Below are 23,138 nucleotides of genomic sequence, written 5' to 3'. Positions count from 1 at the left end.
TGGGAATGTTCAAATGAAAAGTTTTGGAGAAAGAGAAATAAGGATCTGAATCTTTTCCGATTTTATGAAAAACTTCATTGCTCTCCTAAAGCGATTAAATGAATTCATATGATCCAGTTTGCAGCATTTGGTCCTCATTGTTTAATTCTAGTATATTTTTGATAATGCCAAAGGAACACAATGGTTTACACATGAAAGGTTTAGCCTGTCACTGCAAATTGTAATGAAAAAACATTACAACGGGTGTTCATTAAGGTAAATCCCACATATAAGCAAAGGCACTGAGAAAAATGAAACAGAGAATAAAAGGAAACAAAGCTTTAAAGAGCCTGCTGTGATCAGTCCTAAAAACCTCATTAGCCTCATATTATCGCAGACATTTTTAGCACCATCCTTTTTAGAATGATTCACTTTAAAGCAAACATTTGTCTCTGTGCGGGGACTGCCATGGATTTTTACAATCTCTAACATTGCTGCGGTGGCATCTCTGTAGCACCGCAGAGACAAGATGAGATTGAGATTTTGAGGCACTGTTTGAGTCAGCAAGTGCCTGACACCTAATCAAAAGGAGAAAAATAACAAAGAATTATCTAGTAGAACTGACAGCCTGAAACCCACATACTGGTTCAATCATGGTTATCAAAATTTGTCCATTCCGAACTCACCAGGATAAGAAAGAGGTTGATGAACAATGATGGGACAACAATCAAAGAGAAACATTTTATTGTGTCAGTGTGTCTTTCATAAATCAAATATTGTTTTTAGGCATAACTGTTGTTTGGAAAAAAAACGTTGACAACAAAAAAATGCTGTTGACTATCGGTCCAGTACTTGGTCCTCCAATATGTATCTCTCAGATGTATGAGTCATTGTGTTTGTGCACCTGTGCATGCTTCTTTAATTCTGGAGGTGTTGCTGTGCACAGGACAATTGAGTCTGTTCAACATTTCTGACAGTACTGTTGGGTAGAAATGTTGAGCAGGGAGCAAGGACAGCTCCTATGGGCAAAAGTGAGGTACGCCCTGAACAAGTTGCCAGTCTGTTGCATGGCCACACACTTACATTCATACCATACCAATTTAGAGGCACCAATTGATCTATATTACAGAACGTTTTTAGACTGTAAGAGGAAGAAGGAGTGCCAGTAAAAAACCTAAGAAAGCACGGGATTAAGATGCAAACTCCACATAGCTGGGATTCGAGCTGGGATTCGAACCAGGCCTTCTCACTGGGGTGACCACTTACCCACTGTGCACAGTAACCCTTGCGCTATCCTAGGCACTTTAATGTTGGGAGTTGGGTCATCTAGACCCACTAGACAGTGCGCTGAACCTTTTTTCTTCAGTGATTTGTGATCTTCACTGGTGTCCATGGATTACATGAAATCTTTCCACCTTTATCCACCTTTGTCATGGTAGGAATAACACGTCAAAGTTAGAGTAGGGGCCATCTAAGAAAGCACAAGGGTTAAAGTCATTTACCACAAATTAACAGCTAAATTATGAGTATTAGGCATGGAATTGGGAATCCCAAAATTGGGCGTTTGTGACTGTTGAAGGGAAACTGCTGTTTTAAAATTGATTTATTTACCTTCAGATTTTTGGCGTTAAGTTAAAAAAATAAATAAAACCATTGACAGAGTTCAAAAAACATGCACTATGGAAATGTTTTTCCAAAAAGTTCATACATGAGTGAACATTTTAAAGGAAATGTACATTGGCAGAAAGAAACAAAGTTGCCTGGTTCCAAGTCTAGAATGTTGGGTTCATAGGCAGCACCTCCATCTGTTTCTTTGGTAATGCAATTTGCCTGTTATTTCCTAATGTTCTTCTAATCACCAGGCCGGGTGCTCAACAGGCTAATAGAGGGATCACAAGTTGAAATCTGTCCTGAGGAATGGATTTAATGGTGAACAGGGTATGCAAACTGTATTATAAAGAACAGCTGCATTGCTTTTTCTGCGGATGTGCTGGCAGAATATGAAACATTTTTACATCAGGAAAGGGCTGCCTTTCTTTTTAGTGCAAAAATAAGACAACGACACACATGCAAATGCGAATACAGTCTTGAATTTTTTTCTGCTTAAAGTTTTACCCAACTCTTTTTCAAAAGATCTCTAATATTTTTGGAAATGTTTAACCAAATGTTTTCCAAATTCTTGCGTTTATTTCTGCCAGCTATTTATTGTAATCCAGGGCAAGTTAAAGGTCCTTTCTCCAAGATTTATGTGAGAAATTTCCACTTCAGTAGCCTCTTCTAACGTGGGCTCCACATCATTAATTCCAGTGATTGGTTAGAAAATTCATAGGGGACAAACCAGAATATACAGTGACACAGACAGCCTCAATGAATCTCTATAATTCACAGTCGAATCAGTTGTTTTCAATCAAAGAGCTCTAATACATAATGAGTCATATGTTGAAGATTGTCATTTTGCTCCTTGATTTTATCATTAATGAGTTAACAAAAAATAAAAAGGTTATCTTTGTTCTAATATGAACAGCTCCTCTATCACTGAGAAAATGAGAGATAAACTGACCCTCAGGTTTTGATGGAAGGAAAATGTTGCATCATATGCTTTATTTTTAAAAATAATGTGGATTTTTATTCTTTGTTATTTTTACACAGTCCTGTAGAATTTATTCAAAAAGCTGGAGCAAATGGCTCCTGCTTTGAATACTGTTTGCATTTTTGCTGATAATGCTTTTCCTGTGAGGGGGGAAAAAAAAAAAACAGTTGCTTACTTAGGATACGATTCCTTCAACTCAAGCAGGGAGGACTTTGGAAACCTCGGGCTTCTTAAACTCCAGCTGAGTTAGAGAACTTGCAAACAGCAGGAGTCAATTTCCTTTCTAAGCATCACCTCCTCCCATGAATATAACACTTTCAAAATGCTCCACACTATGCCTCCGCCATTTATTTCAGGCTTAGGAGTACTACGTCCCATCAATTCTCTACCAAAGTAAAATTTAAGCAATGCAATTCAAACGATATTCATTCAAGTATAATTTCACTATTGTCGTATTTGTCTTTTCAAGAGAGAAAATAAGTTCCAAACACATTTCTTAATAGCAATCTTAAGAAAGAAAATGTGCATGTACTGTAATATCTTTTTTAATAACAACTGCGCTCAGACACTGGTTTGTTAAATTAGCAAGTCCATAATTAACATCTGTTCTAGAGCAAGCAACTTAATGTAACAGCGGCTTTAGGCTAAAGAGGACAGAGAGGATTTTCATGCATGAGTGTTTCAGATATCCTTTACTTGTGTATATTTAACAAATGATGTTTACTTCCTGTAGGCTTGATATAACTCTAAAGTTGCAGTGTGACTCCCCAGAATGAAGATGTCCAGATGAAGTCAGCCAAATTTAAGCAGAATACCCCGCAGGGCGTACTTGACTCAGACATGGCTTTTTTTTTCTTTTTTATAATAATCAATAACATAAAAAGCCCATACTGAGAGAATGAAAGTGTGTTTTATTGCATACTTATCTTACTTTATCATACTTATCTTCTACTTTAATCATCGGTTCTGAAGACAAGACAGAGATGATTTTACCATGTCTTCCTAATTTGAAACCTTCTCAATGTTTTAGAAACCTGGGCGTACTTTTTGACTCTGAGCTAAATTTTATCCCACACATTAAAAATGTTTTTAAGATGATAAAATCCTGTCTTAACAACATTGCTAGAGTCCGCCCATTCCTGTCTCTTCACAGCACAGAGTTGCTGAAGCATGCTTTTATTTTTAGTCGTTTAGATTATTGTAATGCCCTGCTCTCTGGTTTACCCAAAAAGTCTATTTCAAATCTTCCGCTATTGCAGAACTCAGCGGCACGAGTTCTGACGAGGACCAGAGGGCGGGAACACATTACACCGGTTTTAAAATTGCTGTATTAGCTCCCTGTGCGTTTCAGGATTGATTTTAAAATTCTTTAAATGGTTTATAAAGGTTTTTATGGTCTTGGGCCTTCTTATTTAAATGACATTCTTTTAAAGTATGAACCTTGACGGACCCTGAGGTCCTCCGGTGCTGGCCTCTTAGTTGTTCCTAAGGTGAGGACCAAAACTTATGGTGAGGCTTTGTTCTGCCATTACGGTCCTCGCCTGTGGAACAGCCTGCCGTAGAACCTCAGGGCCGCAGAGACTACAGAGGTTTTTAAGAAGAGGCTCAAGAACCACCTTTTTAATTTAGATTTTAGTTGATTTTAACTGCTAATTTATTCTATTAGTTTTAGTATAGGCTATTTTATGTATTTAATTTCATTTTATGCATCTTATTCTAAATTTTATGTTTTTATATACATCTTATGTCTTTAATCGTAGTATCTTTTGATTTTAGCCCCAGTATTTCTTGTGGGGATTTTTTCTTCCAGGGCTTGCCGGCTTGGTCGGTGGTTGTTGCTGCAGTTGTCGCCCTTGCTGGGGCACCTGGAGTTTAACTTTGCAGCTTCACGGCTGAAGTGGACCCCATTGCTGTCCCAGTCTGGGTGGGCGCTAAGGCGATGCTCCCATGGCCAGGCTGGCTCCTGGTATGAAGAGATTCCCAAATACTGTTTCCTCACAGCAGAGCCAAGCCTTACTTGTTAGTTTATTTTTTTAATTTATTTATTTTTTTTTTACAGTTACATAGTCATTATTCTTTGTACGTGGGGGTCATGGGTCATATGTTTTAACAGAGGGGAGTGGGAAGGGTGAAGGGGGGGTTTTTACTGTAACATTGTGTTTTCTGTTTTTAATGTTAAAGCTGCACAAATGCATGAGAAGCCCTATTTTATAAGTAAAGTTTGATTTGAAATAAAGTTTGATGAAAAAAATGGGTCAAATCATGTACCAAGAGTGAAAAATACAAACAAGATCACCACTGATGTAGAAATTTCTTGTTAAAAGGAACATTTTGAGGGAAATAAAAGATTTGACGATCACAAAACTGTACTTTACATTGTGTTCATGTATACACACATTATTTTTCTTGTTTTTGAAGGGCAAATCATAATTTTCCTTATAATATTGCTTTTACACTCGATGTATCTATAAGGAACTATTCCTTTTACTTCACACAACCTAGTAAAAGAGGAACGCGTAAAGACAATTTCCACTTCTCAGGAAGCCAAGGAAACTACATAATGAATATAAATTCCCACTCAGCAAGGTGCCAGCAGGGATTCTAAACAGGCCATTCTTGGAATAGTGTGACAATGCCAAGCATTTCATTGTCCATTAAGTTCTCATCTATTTATTTCATATTGTTTACCAACATTTTTTGCCTGGTTATATTTGATACAGCTTCCTTCCTGGGGATTTATTTTTTCTATTTCACCTCTTAAATGCGTGAAGAGTACATTTTGGGTTGTAGTTAATTCTGCTTTATTGGAGCCCTGTGACTACATGTTTAGAGTTAGCTCAAAAATTAGCTTGGGTCTTAAGAGGTTAAATATAACAGCTTTACAAATTGTTGTAGCCGTGATGGGATTGTAGAGTTCAGTGTCATTTTTTTTTACTATGCAGTGTTTCCTCATTTATTGCGGTGGGATTCCACACGTATCCAGTAATAAGTGAAATCCACAAAGTAGGATTACAGATATTTTAAGGCTGCAAAACTCCTCACTCCACACTTTATTTGCTTTTCTCAGACAGACATGAACATGTTCACACTTTCACACCCTAATAAAAAAAAAAAACATCCAGTAATATAGAATGAAAACAAAGATCTGATTGCGATAAAAGATTTATGCAACTCTGGCAAGATGAGCACATCCAGTGCTGCCAGATAGTCACAGTTTTCCATCCCGAAAGTAATCTAAAAAGTGCCAAACTTCACAAAAAATAAAATAAAATAAAATAAAAACATTCAAAAAGGTAAGATAACTAAAAATTGCAGAAACGACCCCAAACCTGCCCAAAATATATCCAACCCCCCCCCAAAAAAAAAAAAAATGTGCCCGCAAATTCAAAACCAGAACCAGCTAATTGTGCAGGAAATGGCCCAATCTGTCAACAATGCAGCAGACACGGCACACATGAATCAGGGCACAGGATACACTGTGCTGATGAAAAAAAGGGATGCCAGATTACTGTTTTAAAACAACAATTGTTGAACAATTAAATCATTAAATGTTTTTGTTGCTCTCCAGTATAACTTTGATAAGCTGTTTTAAATTAATGATGTTATCATTGATTTTTAGCATTGAAAACAAACATTAACCTCTCACAAAAAGAGCGGGCTGGCCATCTTACACCTAACAACAAAACATCCCATAAAACACTGCCCTCTGATTTTTGGTCATGTGGTCACACATTTTCTGGGGTTCCATTTGCTTAGAGGAAAGTGTGGTCAATGACCCAGAAGATGTGTTAAGATGTATGATAGTCGTTAAAGGATCTGACCAATTAAAATGAAAAGGGATCTTTTCTTTTTTTGTTATGTGTCCAGTGAATTGCCTCAATGACTCTTGCCCGATTGCCCCAACGCCCATCGTCACCAAATATTTGTGAGGCTGAACTTACCCATCATTACAGCTACAGTTCTTGCTAACAGACAGAAGTCACTACCCTCCACACAGTTCTCACTAACCTGGAGGCAGCAAACACAAATGGTGGAATGCCGTTTACTGACTTGAGTGCATACTTTGATCACATTCATTTCAGAAATTGAGCGTCCTTGGCCTTAGCAACCCAGTCTGGTGCAGGGTCCAGTACGTTTATTGCAACAGACCACAAAATATCCAGATGGGAGAAGTCACTTCATCTTCCATCATCCTTAACACAGGTCTCCCACAGTGCTTTGTCCTCAGCAGCCTGCTGCACTCATAATTCACCCATCCACCAAACACCTTTGCAAAGTTTGTTGAAGACACCACCATAGTTGGACTAATTTCAAACAATGATAACACAGTCTACAGAGGAGGCCCAGCATTTGGGGCAGAATCAATAATCTGGAGCTGATAGACCTCAGAAAATCCAGACACATACAGAAGCCTGCCCTCTGCATACAAAGAGAGTAGCTGCGGAGCGCAGACAGGTTTAAGTTTCTTGGTGTGCACACTTCTGCTGACCTCCCCTGGACAACACATATCAACCAGGTGAAAAAAGCAAAAGAAAGACTATTTTCTCAGGAAAGGCAGGAATTCAACTGCCGCAGCCCCTTCTCAGAAACTTCTACAGGTCAACAATTGAGAACAAAGGACCTGCAGCGGTTGGTGAAGGCAGGAAAGCAGACTATCAGCTCTTCTTAGCTTGTGCTCAAAGACCTCTGTGTTGGCCAAGTCATGAAGAAACCGAAAAACATGGCCACAAAACAAATTCCCATTGCTCAGTACGTAAATTTAAGGTGTCCAGGTAGATCGCTTCGTGAATGCATGTTTGATGTTTAAAGTGTTTGAAGACCCACTCCAATCATCTTCTGAGCTACTTTAAAAGTTCTCCTATACGTTTTTTAATTATGTGTTTTTTTAGCAAAACTTATGTTAGGTTGAGTGGAAGGATCCCAAAGCAGAGACTGAAGCCGAGGGCAGGTTGGCAATTTATTCCTCAGGAACAAAAACTGAATCAGACAGGATGCTGAATTATCGGAGCTAGACAGATATACAGGACAGGTGCTAAGAGCTACTGAATTGTAATCATCTGGCAGGGAGAAAGAGGAAGGTGCAGGCTTTTAAAGACCTGGTGATGAGATGAAAATCAGGTGTGCAGAGTAGAGAGGCACCAGGGAAAAGGTCAGCCACGCCCCCTGCTCACAGTGATCATAACAACTTACAAATAAAAAAAACCCTGTATTCATAGTTCCAGCATTAGCTCATTAGAAATTCACCTCCGAGTTGTCACTTAGCACCCCAGCTCCTTCATGTTAATGAAAGCACTCTGTTTACACTCCTCCCGCTGGCTTACAGCCCCTCATGCCCCCAACCTAAAGGCCTGTTCACACCGGGACGAATTTCGCCGGCGATTTTCGCCGACGTTTAACGCCTCGTGACTAAACAAAGGGCACCAACGAGAGTGTGCACACCGACGCGAAAAAACGCCACGCGTTAAAGCGTCAAAAAAAAAAAACGCCTCGGGTTCGTTTTTTTTTTTCGACGCGTCGCGTCGAAATCTACTCGACCAATGAGAATGGCGCCTTTGCTCACGTGTCTGGAGCTTCTGAAGTTACAGTAAAACACAACTTGGGGGCGCTCAAACACAAAACTGCCTTGCTGAGCACACATACCAGCGAAGAAGATAGGCGCCAAGTAGCGTCTACACAGCCGCGAAGCAATAATGACGGACATTCTAAAACATCCCCGAACCAAGCACCAGTTGGAGCTACTGGTGCTTGAAATATTCATGTTTTCTTTGTTTGATTCTGACAAGCGCGTAAATACTTGCTCTCTTCTTCTGAGTGAAAAGCGACTTTAAGAAGCGTAAAGTTGCGCAGCGCCACCTTGTGTACAGGAGTATTTCTGTTTTACATTAAGCGCCATCTAATGTCAGGGAATGAAATTGCATGTTCACTCCACTCATCGTCAGCGAAAATCGCCTGGGTGTGAACACAAAAACGTGGCGAAAAACGCTGGCGAATAACGCCTGGCGAATATTCGTCCCGGTGTGTACGGGCCTTAAGAGAACTGCAACAAAAATGGCGAGCAATATAGGGCCTATCCAGCTATACAGTTAAGCACCAGATGCCAGATAGATGAGGAAAACCAAGACGTACAGTACAGACCAAAGGTTTGGACACACCTTCTCATTCAAAGAGTTTCTTCATTTTCACGACTATGAAAATTGTAGATTCACACTGAAGGCATCAAAACTATGAATTAACACAACAACTAAAAATATGTCATATTTTAGGTTCTTAAAAGTAGTCACCGTTTGCTTTGACTACTGCTTTGCCCACTCTTGGCATTCTCTTGATGAGCTTCAAGAGGTAGTCACCTGAAATGGTCTTCCAACAGCCTTGAAGGAGTTCCCACTCTGCGGTCCAGCTCACCCCAAACCATCTTAGTTGGATTCAGGTCCGGTGACTGTGGAGGCCAGGGGCCTCATTTATAAACATTGCGTACGCACAAAAGAAGGCGTACGCCACTCTCTACGCAATAGTTGAGATTTATAAAAAGCAAACTTGACGGGAAAATGTGCGGTCCTTCACGCAAGCTCTGACCCAGGCGTACGCACAAAAACGGGTGAAATGAGAAACGGCGACGCCTTCGGCAGATGGAAGAAACACGTGAAAGTGAAAATGACAATACTACCTCTCATAAATAACATGAAGACTTCACAAAGCAAGTCTCACAATTGACAGCCTACACGAACACCCGTTTGATCGATCAGCAGTGAAACAAACAAAAAAAATCAAACGAAAATTACAACAGAAATTCAAATGAACACTTATTTGCAAAAAGAAAAGTGAAATATGTTCTGCAATATTGGCATGTTGTGCAATTCATCCTCATAAATAATATAGTTAACAGAACGAAATAATGTACATAACTGACATTCCCGTCAATGTGTCCGTCTGGCGGAGCAGATATAGGTGCAGACAGACAGATGGATAGATAGAGAGAGATGCATTAATTGTCCACTGGGGAAAGTTGTTTTCATATTAAAACATTTCTTCATAAGCTACAGAATTATGGTATTCATGCATATGCCTTTAGTCTGTTTTATTTTTGATAAAACAATGTATGGCGTATGTCTCAACCATTCAGAAAGCAACAAGAAATTACATTTGCGCTGAACAATTTCCCATTTCCACGTTGATTATTACCGACATCTGTAGCTTGTCAGATACAATTAAATAGATGGAAATAAAATGCTCCATCACAATGCGTAATGACGCACAATGGCTGATCTTGCGCTCTTAGAAGATGTGGCAAATGAAAGAATTTGGAGTGAACGCATCTTTAGACAGCAAGGAGACTTGTTGGCAAACGAGGACGAGTGGCTTATGAGCCGGTTCCCACTTCCTCCAGCCGTCCTGTTGGGGGTGTGTCACCCGGTGCATCTGGCGGGTCGGTGTCCCCCTGCGCCTCAGTCACCACTCCACTTAAAAGGGATTCCCCAATTATTGCCGCCAGTCTCTCATCAGGAGGGGTCAGCTCCGGTGTCCCCCCCCCCCCCCCGTGTCTGCCACGGGTGTGTGTGTGTGTGTGGGGGGGGGGGGGGGGGGGGGTTCAGCGCTAGACGTTTTTTTGCCTTGACTTTGATGCCCACACTGTGCCCTCCAAACAACATTATTCTCCTCTTTTCCACCTCGCCAACGATAACTTCTACTTCACAGTGAGTGAAGTTACGTTTTTTTGATTTTCTATCCGTGTTTGGCATGGTTTCGCAATCAATGAATATTCATTTGTGGGCGTTTCACAGACTATTTATGGGCAACTATGGGCGTGTCATGAGGCCGCAAAAGCTGCGCAGCATTTAGAATTGGTTGCGATTTATTAAGGGAAAGATGCGTAGGATGTGCGTGCGCACGGTTTTATAACTCCGAATATTTCTGTGCGTACGCACGTCCTATGTTTCATCCGTACGCCACTTCTGACGCAAATCCTACGCAAAGTTTTATAAATGAGGCCCCAGGTCATCTGGCGCAGCACCCAATAACTCTGTTTTTCAACCTTTTTTGAGCCACGGCACACTTTAACCTTGACAAAGATCCTGCGGCACACCAGCATCCAAAAAAAAAAAAAAAAAGCTCAGTCTGTATTGATCTACAGTCCCTCCACAATCTCACATGCATTTTTATGATAATTGTGGCAGAAAAAGCTGGAAGCTGCAGTTGTTTTTTTTTCTAGAAGATGTAATAAAAGTTAAGTTAGAAGATTTAAAAACTGTTTGATGTGTGTTCGTTGTTGTTTTAAGTCGTTAAGAGGAGAGACTCATTGTGCGCCAAGACTCTGTCACTTTAACCCAATGCATCATGGGAGATGTAGTGGAAAAATCCGCCGACCGCAGACAGACAAGCGTCTCTGAGCTTCATTGTTTTGTTCACTTGTTCCACAGTCTGACACACAGGATTCTGTGGAAAGCTACTCCGCTAAAGATGAGCTTTAGCTGGTATTTTTGTCAGAACTGAGAGACTTATGAGCTAAATTAAAACAAGGAAGTGAAGACTTTAACCACTTCTGATTGGTCAGACTGATGACATGTGATTAAGACTCCAAGAATGATTGGTGGAGACAGTTAAAGGGGCGGGACGGATCCTAAAACAGAGCTTAAGCTGCGGCTAAATCGTGGTACCGTCATTCTTATCAAAATGTATATAATAAAATCAAATAAACACAAAGAAAAAAGTATTTCACGATCTTTCATATTCCTAACTTCTCAGTGTTTTATCTGGGTTTGTTTGTATGAACAAAGAGCTGATATCCTGGAGATGGTAAATTTTTTTAGATCAGTCAATGAGGGCAATTTCCCACGGCACACTTGACCATCTCCCACGGCACACTAGTGTCACACTGGTGGCACACTGGTTGAAAAACACTGCAATAACTCTCCTTCTTTGTCAAATAGCCCTTACACAGCCTGGAGGTGTGCTTGGGGTCATTGTCCTATTGAAAGATAAAATAATAAAAAAATATACAAATTCTAACAATCTATTCAGTACGACCATCAGCTGTGTGTCCAGCTGACTTCTGCACAACACAACTGATGGTCCCAACCCCATTTATAAGGCAAGAAATCACACTTATTAAACCTGACAGGACACAAAGTGAAAAACATTTCAGGTGAATACCTCTTGAAGCTCATCAAGAGAATCCCAAGAGTGAGCAAAGCAGTAATCAAAGCAAAAGGTGGATACTTTGAAGAACCTAGAATGAGACATATTTTCAGTTGTTTCACACTTTTTTGTCATGTATATAATTCAACATGTGTTAATTCACAGTTTTGATGCCTTCAGTGTGACTCTACAATTTTCATAGTCATGAAAATAAAGAAAACTCTTTGAATGAGAAGATGTGTCCAAACTTTTGGTCTCAACTGTACATGGATCTAGTCTTCTACAAGTGGATGCATCAGAATGTGGCGGAGCAGGGAGCTTATGGCCCAGTGATGTAGCTTCTATTTAACAAATAAGATCTTTTTCCATTGACATTTTTTCTCTGCTTCTGATTCACAATAATTTAAATAAAAAAAACACTCAAACATGCAGTTTTAAGCCTTATTTTCAAATGTGTGTCTTTCATGAGAAAAAATCCCACAAGAACATGTTAAAAACACCAAAAATACTATTTTTATCTGAATGGGTTTGTAGCGCCTTCAAAAACAAAGAGGTCGCTGAGAGGCTGATGCAGGGTTCGGTTATTGGATGATGCGCCCCGAAATCATGAAGCATAACAAAGTTCAAATTCTGAACTTTTTAATAGTGAAAAAAGAAGGTGATTAAACCAACTTATGATAGTGTGATCAAAATGAGAAAAAACAAAGAATCAAGAAAAAGCACAAAAGTGAAAAAGCGGTCAACCAAAAATATGGCAACCCGTGCTCACCCCCCCCCCCCCTTCAGCTTAAGGCCCGTGAAAACCGGGACGAATATTCGCCAGGCGTTATTCGCCAGCGTTTTTCGCCACGTTTTTTGTGTTCACACCCAGGCGATTTTCGCTGACGATGAGCAGAGCGAACATGCAATTTCATTCCCTGACATTAGATGGCGCTTAATGTAAACAGAATAACTCCTGTACACAAGGTGGCGCTGTGCAACTTTACGCTTCTTAAAGTCACTTTTCACTCAGAAGAAGAGAGCAAGTATTTACGCGCTTGTCAGAATAATACAAAGAAAACGTGAATATTTCAAGCACCAGTAGCTCCAACTGGTGCTTGGTTCGGGGATATTTTAGAATGTCCGTCATTATTTCTTCGCGGCAGTGTAGACGCTACTTGGCGTCTATCTTCTTCGCTGGTATGTGTGCTCAGCAAGGCAGTTTTGTGTTTGAGCGCCCCCAAGTTGTGTGTTACTGTAACTTCAGAAGCTCCAGACACGTGTGCAAAAGCGCCATTCTCATTGGTCGGGTAGATTTCGACGCGAGGCGTCAAAAAAAAAAAAACGAACCCGAGGCGTTTTTTTTTTTTTTTTGACGCTTTGACGCGTGGCATTTTTTCGCGTCGGTGTGCACACTCTCATTAGTGCCCTTTGTTTAGTCACGAGGCGTTAAACGTCGGCGAAAATCGCCGGCGAAATTCGTCCCGGTGTGAACAGGCCATTACACAGGGAAAAACCACAGGAGTTAAAATCCCATAATGTCTCCGCCCACAAACATTTGCCCACCAGCTGATTACCTACTCAAGGTCAGCCAATAATACCATAATCAAAAGACAAAAATAATATTCATTCACCCCACTAAAAACCACAGTTAATTCATGGCACCTACAGGTTTTTTAATTGGCCCATCATCACAGAGTAGACAACACAACTGCTTTGCATCTGCAGTATTGGGTAGATGTGCACCACAAGCCTCAGCACAAACACATCCTTGTTGCCTATTTTTAAGTCTCACATCTTAAGCATCGCATTATACATATTATGCTTTTAAATTAGTGTCTGCTCACCAAGGTTATTATAGTTAACGAAAACGAACGAAAAAACTAAAACTAAAACTGAAAAAACATTTTCGTTAACTGAAATAAAAATAAAAACGAGAGTTTTTAAAAAAACGAAAACTAACTAAAACTGTTTGTTGTGTGTATAAAACTAACTGAAACTAACTAATATTAACCCCAAAAAATACTTCGTTTTCGTCTTTGTTAATACATAAGTCTTTTGGGTTGAAATAAAGTCTATTTACTTCACCCTGCTAGTTTTACTGTGTATCTGAACTAGAGGGCTGCATTGGGATTGGGTCCCGCCGGGTCCCGCGGGACCCAACCCAAATCTCGCGGGATTGGGCGGTTTGAATTGTGCTGCGGGCGGGAGCGGGCGGCAGAAAAAAAACCCGCGGGATCAGTGCTGCCATACGACGGAGTATTAGGGCCACCAAAAAAAAAAAAAATTAGAGCCACCAAAAAAAAAAAAAAGTAAAATTACGAGATTTTATCTCGTAAATTTAGGAGATAAAAACTCGTAAATTTACGACTTTTTATCTCATAAATTTACGACTTAAAATCTCATAAATTTACGAGAAAAAAGTCGTAGATTAAGGAAAAAACACCGAAGTTGTCCGTTTATCGGAACCTAGCTTGAAGATGAAGTATGTGGAGCCTTTTGTGAAGCTTCATTTCCGGATTATTATAGGTGTAAAACAAAGAGATTCTGAACCTTTTGGCGACTCAAAATCAGATTAGTTTCCGCGTAGCAGTCTTTCCGGGGTTCAGTGTCAGTAAAGCGGAGTTTAATATGTAAAATAAGGAGCTCAGAGACACGTTTGGGTGTAGACAATCGCTGTAGCCTTTATTCTCCTTTTCATTCACATATCCTGAAGTTCATTTGTCTCATTACGTCATGAACCTGTCATCCCAACACCAATGCGGAAGTAAACAGTGTTACAAACGCCCCCTCCTGCAGATGAAATGTCCCGTTTCAGCATAAAACAATAAAGAGGAATGAAAATAGTGTTTTATATTGGCTTTGGAACGTTGAAAATGCCAAAAAAAAGTGCTCCTCCTTTTGTGTGACGGAAGCGTCACACAAACGTAGAGTCTTGTCTTTGGTGGAGGAAGAAAGAATTCAAGCGAACAGCTGCAGGGACACCGACGACGGATTCATCGGGCTGCAGAGATCCTGCAAACCAACCATCAATAAATAAAACTTTAATGAATCGGAAATCAAACAAATGACCTTCCAGACATTTGGAACGTTATCAATAAACATTCAGCTCACCTGTTCAACAAAGTTTAGTCGGTCTTCTCTGCGGCTGCACGGCGTTCACCTGCTGCTCTGCATGCTCACTTCCACTGTAATCTCCTAAAATTACGAGTTTTTTTCTCCTAAATTTACGAGTTTTTATCTCCTAAATTTACGAGTTTTTATCTCCTAAATTTACGAGATAAAATCTCGTAATTTTACTTTTTTTTTTTTTTGGTGGCTATAATTTTTTTTTTTTTTTTTTGTGGCCCTAATACTCCGTCGTACTGCCATGAATATCTCATGAATACATATTAGCGGACTACGTTAGGCTGAGCGGCTGTTGGATTCTTATGTACTGAAGCTCCGTGAAGGCACCAGGTAGAGACGCCCAACGGCCTCTGTCATCTAACCTGTTGTTGGGGGTGCGCCCCGCCCCGCCTCTTACTAAGAGCGCGCTTCAGGCCGTCTGTCTGCGCGCGCACACTTTTAACCGAACGGGATTTGTGAAAATATATTTAATAATTAAGTTGCAAATTACACAAGAGGAATGCATGAAAAGATGAGGCTGGAGGAGGGACATGAATCTCTTTAATAATATCAGTACAAATACGTGTTTTTTTCCTGCGGGACGGGAGACAATACAAAATCAATGCATCTCTATTACTGTGTGGGACTAAATTCTATGAGTTTTGCGGGTGCGGGCGGGAGTGGACATACATATTGCGGGTGTGGGCGGGAGTGTAACGCATACGTTGCGGGAGCGGGCGGGATTGGTCAGAAATTCAGCGGGCGGGCGCGGGATGAAGAAAATAGTCCCGCGCAGGGCTTTAATCTGAACCTTACGCCATCACGTAGTCTGTGACGTCACATGATGTCTGTCGGACACTGCCGGCTAGCGTTGTCAGACATTTACATGAGCGTGATGGCTGCATTAAAAGTTGGGAGAAAGCGGGAGAGTCCTATTTGGGACTTTTTTTAATATAACAGCGTCGAAAACTAAAGTAAGTGCCTTGTAGTCGAAGCAGGAGACAAAATTTGTGGAACGCTCCTCAAAGGGAAAAACCCTACGAATCTAAAAGTACATTTAAAAAGCGCACACAACAACGCAAATCAACACTACCTAGACAAGCTAGCCTGTCGCCCCCCCCCCCCCCCCCCCCCCGAAAAATAAGCCAGAGCAGATAACGTAATGCTGTTATCGGCTGTTGTATTTTAATTTAAGGATGGTTGTCCTTGTGTCCTCTGAATAATAAGTGTTTCAAAATGGATCTTTGATTGAGTTTTTATCATACAATACTTATTCTGGTGATTTTGAATCATGCACCTGACAAATATCCTAATTTACAAAAAAAAAACTAAAACTAACACTAAAACTAATAAAAACTAAACTAAAACGAAGCAATTTCAAAAAATAAAAACTAATAAAAACTAGTAAAGCTGCCTCTAAAAACTAATTAAAACTAAATAAATTTAAAAACAAAAATTCAAAACTAAATAAAAACTAAAACTAATAAAAAATCCGAAACTATTATAACCTTGCTGCTCACGTTATAAATATATCTATACCGTGGTGACTCAGATGTAAAATTATGTTAAGACTGAGAAGCGGAGCATACAAGATGACATGTTGAAACATACTTTTATCTCTGCTCTCTTATTAACAAGATGAATTTGTGCCTAGGACTTGAGTTTATCTATCCCAGATTTTGGGTCAAAGATGCATTAGAGTTAAAGTGTTTTACCAAAGCTCACCCATAAAATGAGGGTCATATACACAAGCATAGCTCAAGTGGATGGAACAAACAGGTCTGCCACAAAGTATAGTATTAGTGCATCCAGTTACTCTCCTTAGAGTAATATGTCCTTTCTATACATGCAGCCACATAATGGTTCAAGGCTTGCAGATGATAATTATGCATTTTACTCAAACTGACATTTACCTTAATCTTGGTGTCTTTTTTTTTTTAGAGTGCATGTCCTGGTTCACAAGCTTGGGTGATTAAAATGCATTGTGTTCAAATAGGTCTGAGGCTGTTGCCCTGTCAGACTGTTTAATTGTTCCATCTGTTCAGAGGAATGAGCTTTTTGTTTTTATGCTGATGACAACCATTACACTTTCACTACTAAAGTGGTGTTTAACTCCTACTGATTGAATGTAGGAAGAATAATGCCATTTTATGGTTCAAACAGACTGTCAACGAATAATTTGAAAAATCAAACGTAGGTACAAACTGTGTGCATCAGTAGCATGTGCGATAGTTACAAGGTTCGGACATCACCACCAGAAGAACTGGTGTTTTGCAGGCATTAAGAAAAATATTACTACGAAGGAATGATGGCTAAATAAAATAAATACATTTAATTTATTTGGCAACTAAATTAGTGTCTGTTCTTTTTAATATAATGGACTTCATGGTGGCAAACAAAAGGGTGAGAAAAATGCACAGTTTAAGGTTATTTTAATTATTTCAATTTTTTTTGCAAAGGTTTTAATCTCCAAACAATTGAATTTTATAAAAATGAAGGACCCAACGTAAAATATTTAAATACATGGTGCATGAACATGGAAGAAGCTTTGATTGACTATTGCATTATTCATTTTATTAAGCAAGCCTTTCTTTTTAATGCGACCGCAAAAGTTTCTTTTCTTTTCAACCTGAACCTCCCATCTGGTGGACAAGATGAAAAGACAGTGCTGACTTCATTTGCATGGAAGCCTCAATGAGTCAGCTGCACCACTGAAAGTAGCTGTGCCAGCTGTTTATTACAGAGCAATAGTTTGCGTCCTTTTACTGCATGTATAGGTCTGTTGCATTGTCTGCACTGCTTTGTTTTAGCACAATTAATCCATTTGGCTTTGATAAACAGACCCAAAAAATACTTTGTGTATTCATCCATTCAACCTCTGCTATATTATAGGTTTGGGAAGGGAAAAAACTGCACGTTGCGACTGTTCACTATGCATTCCAAATTTTATGAAGCATTATTCTGCTTCTGGTGCACATTCAAGAAAAGTAAAATACCAATAACGTCTAATCATAAAATTGATTTTGTCAAAGCTTAAATAAAATTAAATAAAAAATATGCCCAGGCTTTAAGCAATTTTTCAACAATACCAGCTCATCTCCATTTAAAATGGTTTAAAAAGAAACCTCCACTGATTTTGATGTTTTAATTATTGACAGGGAAAAACTCAATTTCCAACACTGCTGCTGGTTTGGAATAACAGGAAAACACTCCCCCACACAGACACTTGTACACACCATCTGATTATGCAAATCTGCAGAGTCTTTGTACCTGCAGTCACACTGTGTAAACACACTGATGGGATATGGTTGATCTTCACTGATCACAGTTTTACAAATCATGGCATGCATTAGAAATAAATTATGCACATGACACCAACATCTGCTCAAGCTTACTTCACTGAAGAAGTCACTGGCTCTCAAATCAAACTGGTACTTGATCTCTAATTGGAAAAATGAGTTAAAGAATACACATTTTACCAATTTGACATTGAGTGTGAGATTTTTTTTTTTTTATAGAATGAATTTCCTTTGGCGAAGGGAAATTAAAATTCCTTTATAGGCGATCAAGTCACATACCAATATAAGTACTACAACTTTGAAATATTTTAGCTTTTTTGAACCACCATAGTAGAAAGAGTTGTATTTATATTAAATAAAATATGCAATTAAAAAAACATAAATGTGTACCTCAAAGTAGCTTTTTGAATGTTATATAAGTTTCTCTCTGGGATTCCTATTCTGCTTGCTCCTCTTGTCTTATCAATGATTTAGAAGGACATGTTTCACTTATCTCCCACCTTCATCTCAAATGAGACAAAATGCTCGAATGGAAGAGTATAAGGAAGCAAATTAGCTGCACTAAGAATGGCAGAGTGGTGGAGTTCCTCCAAGAGATGGAGACTGAATCACTCAAGTGCTTCCAACCTAACATATACATATACACATATATACAGTATACATATACATACATATATACACAGACATATATATATATATATATATATATATATATATATATATATATATGTATATATATATATATATATGTATATATATATATAACCTCTCGGTTAATTTGTAAAATAACTTCATCTTGAAAGATTTCCACAGTCTTCATCTCTCTTTTTTCTTCTTAATGACTTCTTTCTCAGTTCCTGCTGATAGAGATGCTAAAGAAAGAGAAAAAAAAAACTAAATGTGCATAAATAAAATATTTTTATTTTTTCAATATGATTAATTTTATCCAATAGAGTAGCTTTTGGTAATTTCCGAAAAATAAGATGATGCTCTATTACACGCTTAATAAAAAAAAAAGCCACAGCAAAAGAGCCATTTGCCAAATAATGCTACCATATTTGTGGAACTGGAATGAAAGCAGGTAAAGGGCATAATGCAATACAAAGATGTAATGCTGTATCTAAGTAATGGACCCATGCTCCCAGAAAGAATATTTCAAAGCTTACTCACTGTGCTTAATTTTCTCTTCAGTGAATAAAATGACCCTCGGTATTAACCTTCAAGCGGTAAAGGAATAGGCCTTTCTTCCACACTAGTATTAGAGAATAATTACTGAATTGCACAGGCACATAATGCGAGTTTGCTGGTTTAATCCACCTGACTGTAACAGAGTAAGCATTGAGAGTTTTGTAAATCAAGGTAAGCAAAGCAAAGCCCAGTGCTAAACGCTCTCCCTCGGTGGCGCCGATCAAAAATTTCAGATTCAGCATATCTGACAGAAACACTGCACTATTTCTAACGAGTCCAATGGGGACACCTTTCTGAGACGTTGCTTCTGTATCTGCCCTGAGGGTCATTCCGACGTGGGACACAGGGATGTTTTAAAATGGTGATTAGCCCCTCGGGTTCAAAGAGAGCTTGGTTGGTTTTAAACCTTCAGGTTGAGCTCAATAAACCACTCCCAAGTGAGTGCCTTGTTCTCCTTCATTTACCCTTTTCTCTGTCAACTAAAAGTACAATTACCGAATAAAAACTCGCGGAGTCCCCCAAGAAGTATTTGAAACACAAGAACAGAAACTCAATTCAGTAAATGACACATATGCTAATATTTTTGACCAAATTCTCAAGGTGGGATTTTTTTTAATTTTATTTTTTATAACATGTCTGTAAGATCAATTTCTAATCAGATTTTACCCGTTTTATGAACTCAACTATATTTCTGGCAGTCTTTAAGGCATCAGAAGAGAAAGTGAGTCCAACTTGTGTGTTGTTAGACATTAATTTCTCACTACAAGTAATCAAAAATTTCATAATAGCGTTTACCATGTAAACTAATCTCCAAGCCTACCTATGTAATCTTGAGCTGTCCAAAGGAGTTTTTTTCTCCCGGTGTATTGGGTTTAATTTATTTTTTCTTTGTGCAAACAGGATAGATTAGGGTAGTGTATGGGGCTCCAGTCAAGTTAACAAATGACAAAACAGGCAGAGCAAATCATGGTTCAGGCCCCCTGGTACGGCATTGCACAGACATGTCCTCCAGTAAGAGTCCTGCGATGCATCTTGCTGGCGGTTTTCTGTTAACTCGGCTTTTTTAGGGCTATTTATTCTACCAAGCTGCCTAATGTCGCAGCAAAGACTTCCAAGTCAGCCTTATACCCCCTCGCTATCTTAGCAAACAGTTTGCTTTTTATCTTCTGTTTTTTTTCCTTTTCTTCTGTCTGAAGCTGGAAGATAATAGTTGTCAACTTCACAAAGTGAAAACTTCACCTTCCTGCTGGTAATGTCATTTTATTGGAAACGTTGTCTCAGTAAGAGATTAAGCCGTTCCATCATCCCTACTGCTCAAATTTGTCTTCATTGTTAAACACTTCTATAATCAACATGTACTTTTTCCACACATTTACATTTAATTGCTTTTCACCAAAATCCAGCCATGAAGATTTTGCTCTGTGCCATGCCAGTCAGGACAATTTATCACTCTGTGTCAGAGAAAAACAAGTGGTATCCAAGTTTGTTCTTTTTGAACTAAAAAGCTAGAATCCAAATTAAAGATAACAACACAAAAGCATTTTAAAGTTACCAGGAAGAAAAAGCTTTCTGTGACAACAGTGTGAGATAAGGTTGTTTTATCTGTGTGTGCTTCATCGATCATTGACCTATTTTCCTCTGTTTTTACCTTCAGCTGCAGTCTCAGGTTTAGTGAACTGAGAGTCCCTGTATGTGGATGTTTTTTTAAGCACTTTTTAAAGACCCGCGCCAATAACAATTGGGTTTTTGGTGTTTTTAACATGTTCTTGTGGCATTTTTCTAATTAAGAAAAAATGTAAGTGCTAAATGAAAAGAAAGTAAAGCTTAAAATTGATTTCTGAGCTTTTCTTTATTTCTTTATTCCCTGCTCCACTCCATTTTGCTGCATCCACTTGCAGAAGAATAGATCCATGTACGTTTTCGTTTTTGTTGTCTGGGCTGGCAAACTTAAAACTGCACTGGTTTTGTTAGGGGCTGTAAGCCAGTGGGAGGGCTTACTCTGCACCAACGGTCCCGCTCACAACTCAGAAGCAAACTAGTGATGAACTCCTGCCGCTCTGCAGAAACTATGTCCTTGAAATAAAGCACATTTTTTTTGTTATTTTTTTTTTTTATTTTGGAAAAAAACAAAAAGGAAAAGCATAGTAATAATTAAAACACCAATTGAGAACACTTTGCAAATAGATCAAAAGTCAGTGGGAATTTTGTTATTTACTTAAGTCCGAAATTTACATTCAGAAAGTATGAAAGATAAAGTGGGAATATTACAACTTTAATAAACTCAAAACATCAACAAACAAGGCTGCCTATAACGAAACCTCAGATTACTTCACTGAGAAAAATTCTCTCCCATAAAAAACACCTTAATTTGTTATTATTTAATTCCTTTTTTTATGGTGCGAAACATTTTGTTTCTATAGATAGCATTTTTTCAATAAGAGTTCTAAACCTTGTGCACAACTACAAAACAAGGATTGCATGTTTAAAAAAATGTAATCGAAAAATGTGTTTTCCAATTGTTATTTTTATTTTATAACCAACTTTTAATGTACTTGAGAAAGAAATAGAAAGTTATGCATTAGCCAAAGTACAAAGCATTACTTAAGGTCAATTGGGTTCCATATAGTAGGATGAAAAATGCAAAGTACATTTAAGATGGTTATTAATATTTGACTTTGTGGCAATATCAAGCAGATGGTAATTTGTAAAACTTTCTAGTGCTTTGACCTACACCACAGTGCTTGTTACTCACTGCATGCAAGGTCATTTATTATTTAATTTGTCAGTAAACATTCTATTTTTTCACCCCTCATGTAGGGAGAGACTTAGAGACTTTAGAGAGTAAAAAGAGTCAGAAAATGCTAAATGATAATAAATAATAAATAAATAATAAATGTTGGGTCTAATAACAAATCCAGTTTTGACAAAAGTTATGTTTTGCAGCTATAACAGCAATGAATGAGTATTAAATACTGAGACATATAAAGGCATATAAATTCAATTTGAACATGTGTGAATTTAAAGACATTTTTTTAGCTTCTATAAAGATGTTAAAGTCACTGTGGTGTGAAGAATTTCTTCTTCCCCAAAGAGTAGTTGCTCTTTTAGTCCGATTACGTGTGAATTCTCTTCATATGTTGAAAGGGGCCAAAAAAATGTCTTGGAAGGAGGTTCCTCATCCTTTAAAGAACAAATGGCAACCTCCTCACATTGTTTCAATAGATTGTTTCTGCTGATTAAGCAAGAAAAGTTGCTCATATTTTTTACAATCAATAATCATGATTGTCATCCAAAATGCTACACTGACTGTTTTTAATTTGTTACAATGAGCTCAGAGTAAAATATTGGCCAGCTCATCTGCTCATAAAATGCCAGTATTGCTTTCTCTCATATTTCTTTGAGAAACTAAAAAAAAAACAAAAACACAATGACTTCCTATGCACTTGCTTCAAAAGGAGAAAAAAATATGTTACTATTTCAGCCATTGTTATAGTTTGTCTATAATTTATTTATATTTTTTTACCATATAGTTTTCATTTACAGGCAGAAAGAGAGCAGTCAAAAACATACAATAATAATGGTAATATTTCTTAGCTTGTTTGTGATATAAAGCAAAAATAAAATACTGTGAACGTTGTACATAGTTGATCCCTGTGCATAAATACATTGTGACTATTGCAATGATTATTTCATATCAATGCAGACAACAACATATTTTTAAAAGTACACAAACAGGTAATATTAGAATATAGAGCAAATTTCAGCAAAACATTTTTATTCCTGCATTTTTTTGATAAAAGCGTCTGAGGTGTCTTATTTTAAAAGTATGCAAGTGCAATCTGTACAAATATTGCATTTAATTA

The 23,138-nt window shown here is 38.3% G+C and overlaps 1 long non-coding RNA gene across 1 annotated transcript; it reads right to left on the bottom strand.

The window, feature by feature from the left end:
- Positions 1-14,439: 14,439 nt before the first annotated feature.
- Positions 14,440-15,333, bottom strand: LOC144992569 (uncharacterized). Its single transcript, XR_013656630.1, has 2 exons — positions 14,795-15,333; positions 14,440-14,695 (listed from the first exon to the last, which is right to left on the bottom strand). It is a non-coding gene; the product is annotated as an uncharacterized LOC144992569 (long non-coding RNA).
- Positions 15,334-23,138: the final 7,805 nt, after the last annotated feature.

The sequence above is a fragment of the Oryzias latipes genome, chromosome 6, assembly GCF_053564925.1.
Source record: "Oryzias latipes strain Hd-rR chromosome 6, Olatipes_Hd-rR_3.1".
Taxonomy (NCBI): Eukaryota; Metazoa; Chordata; class Actinopteri; order Beloniformes; family Adrianichthyidae; genus Oryzias; species Oryzias latipes.
Note: the sequence above shows the minus strand (reverse complement) of the source record. Positions and strands in the feature narration are given on the sequence as shown.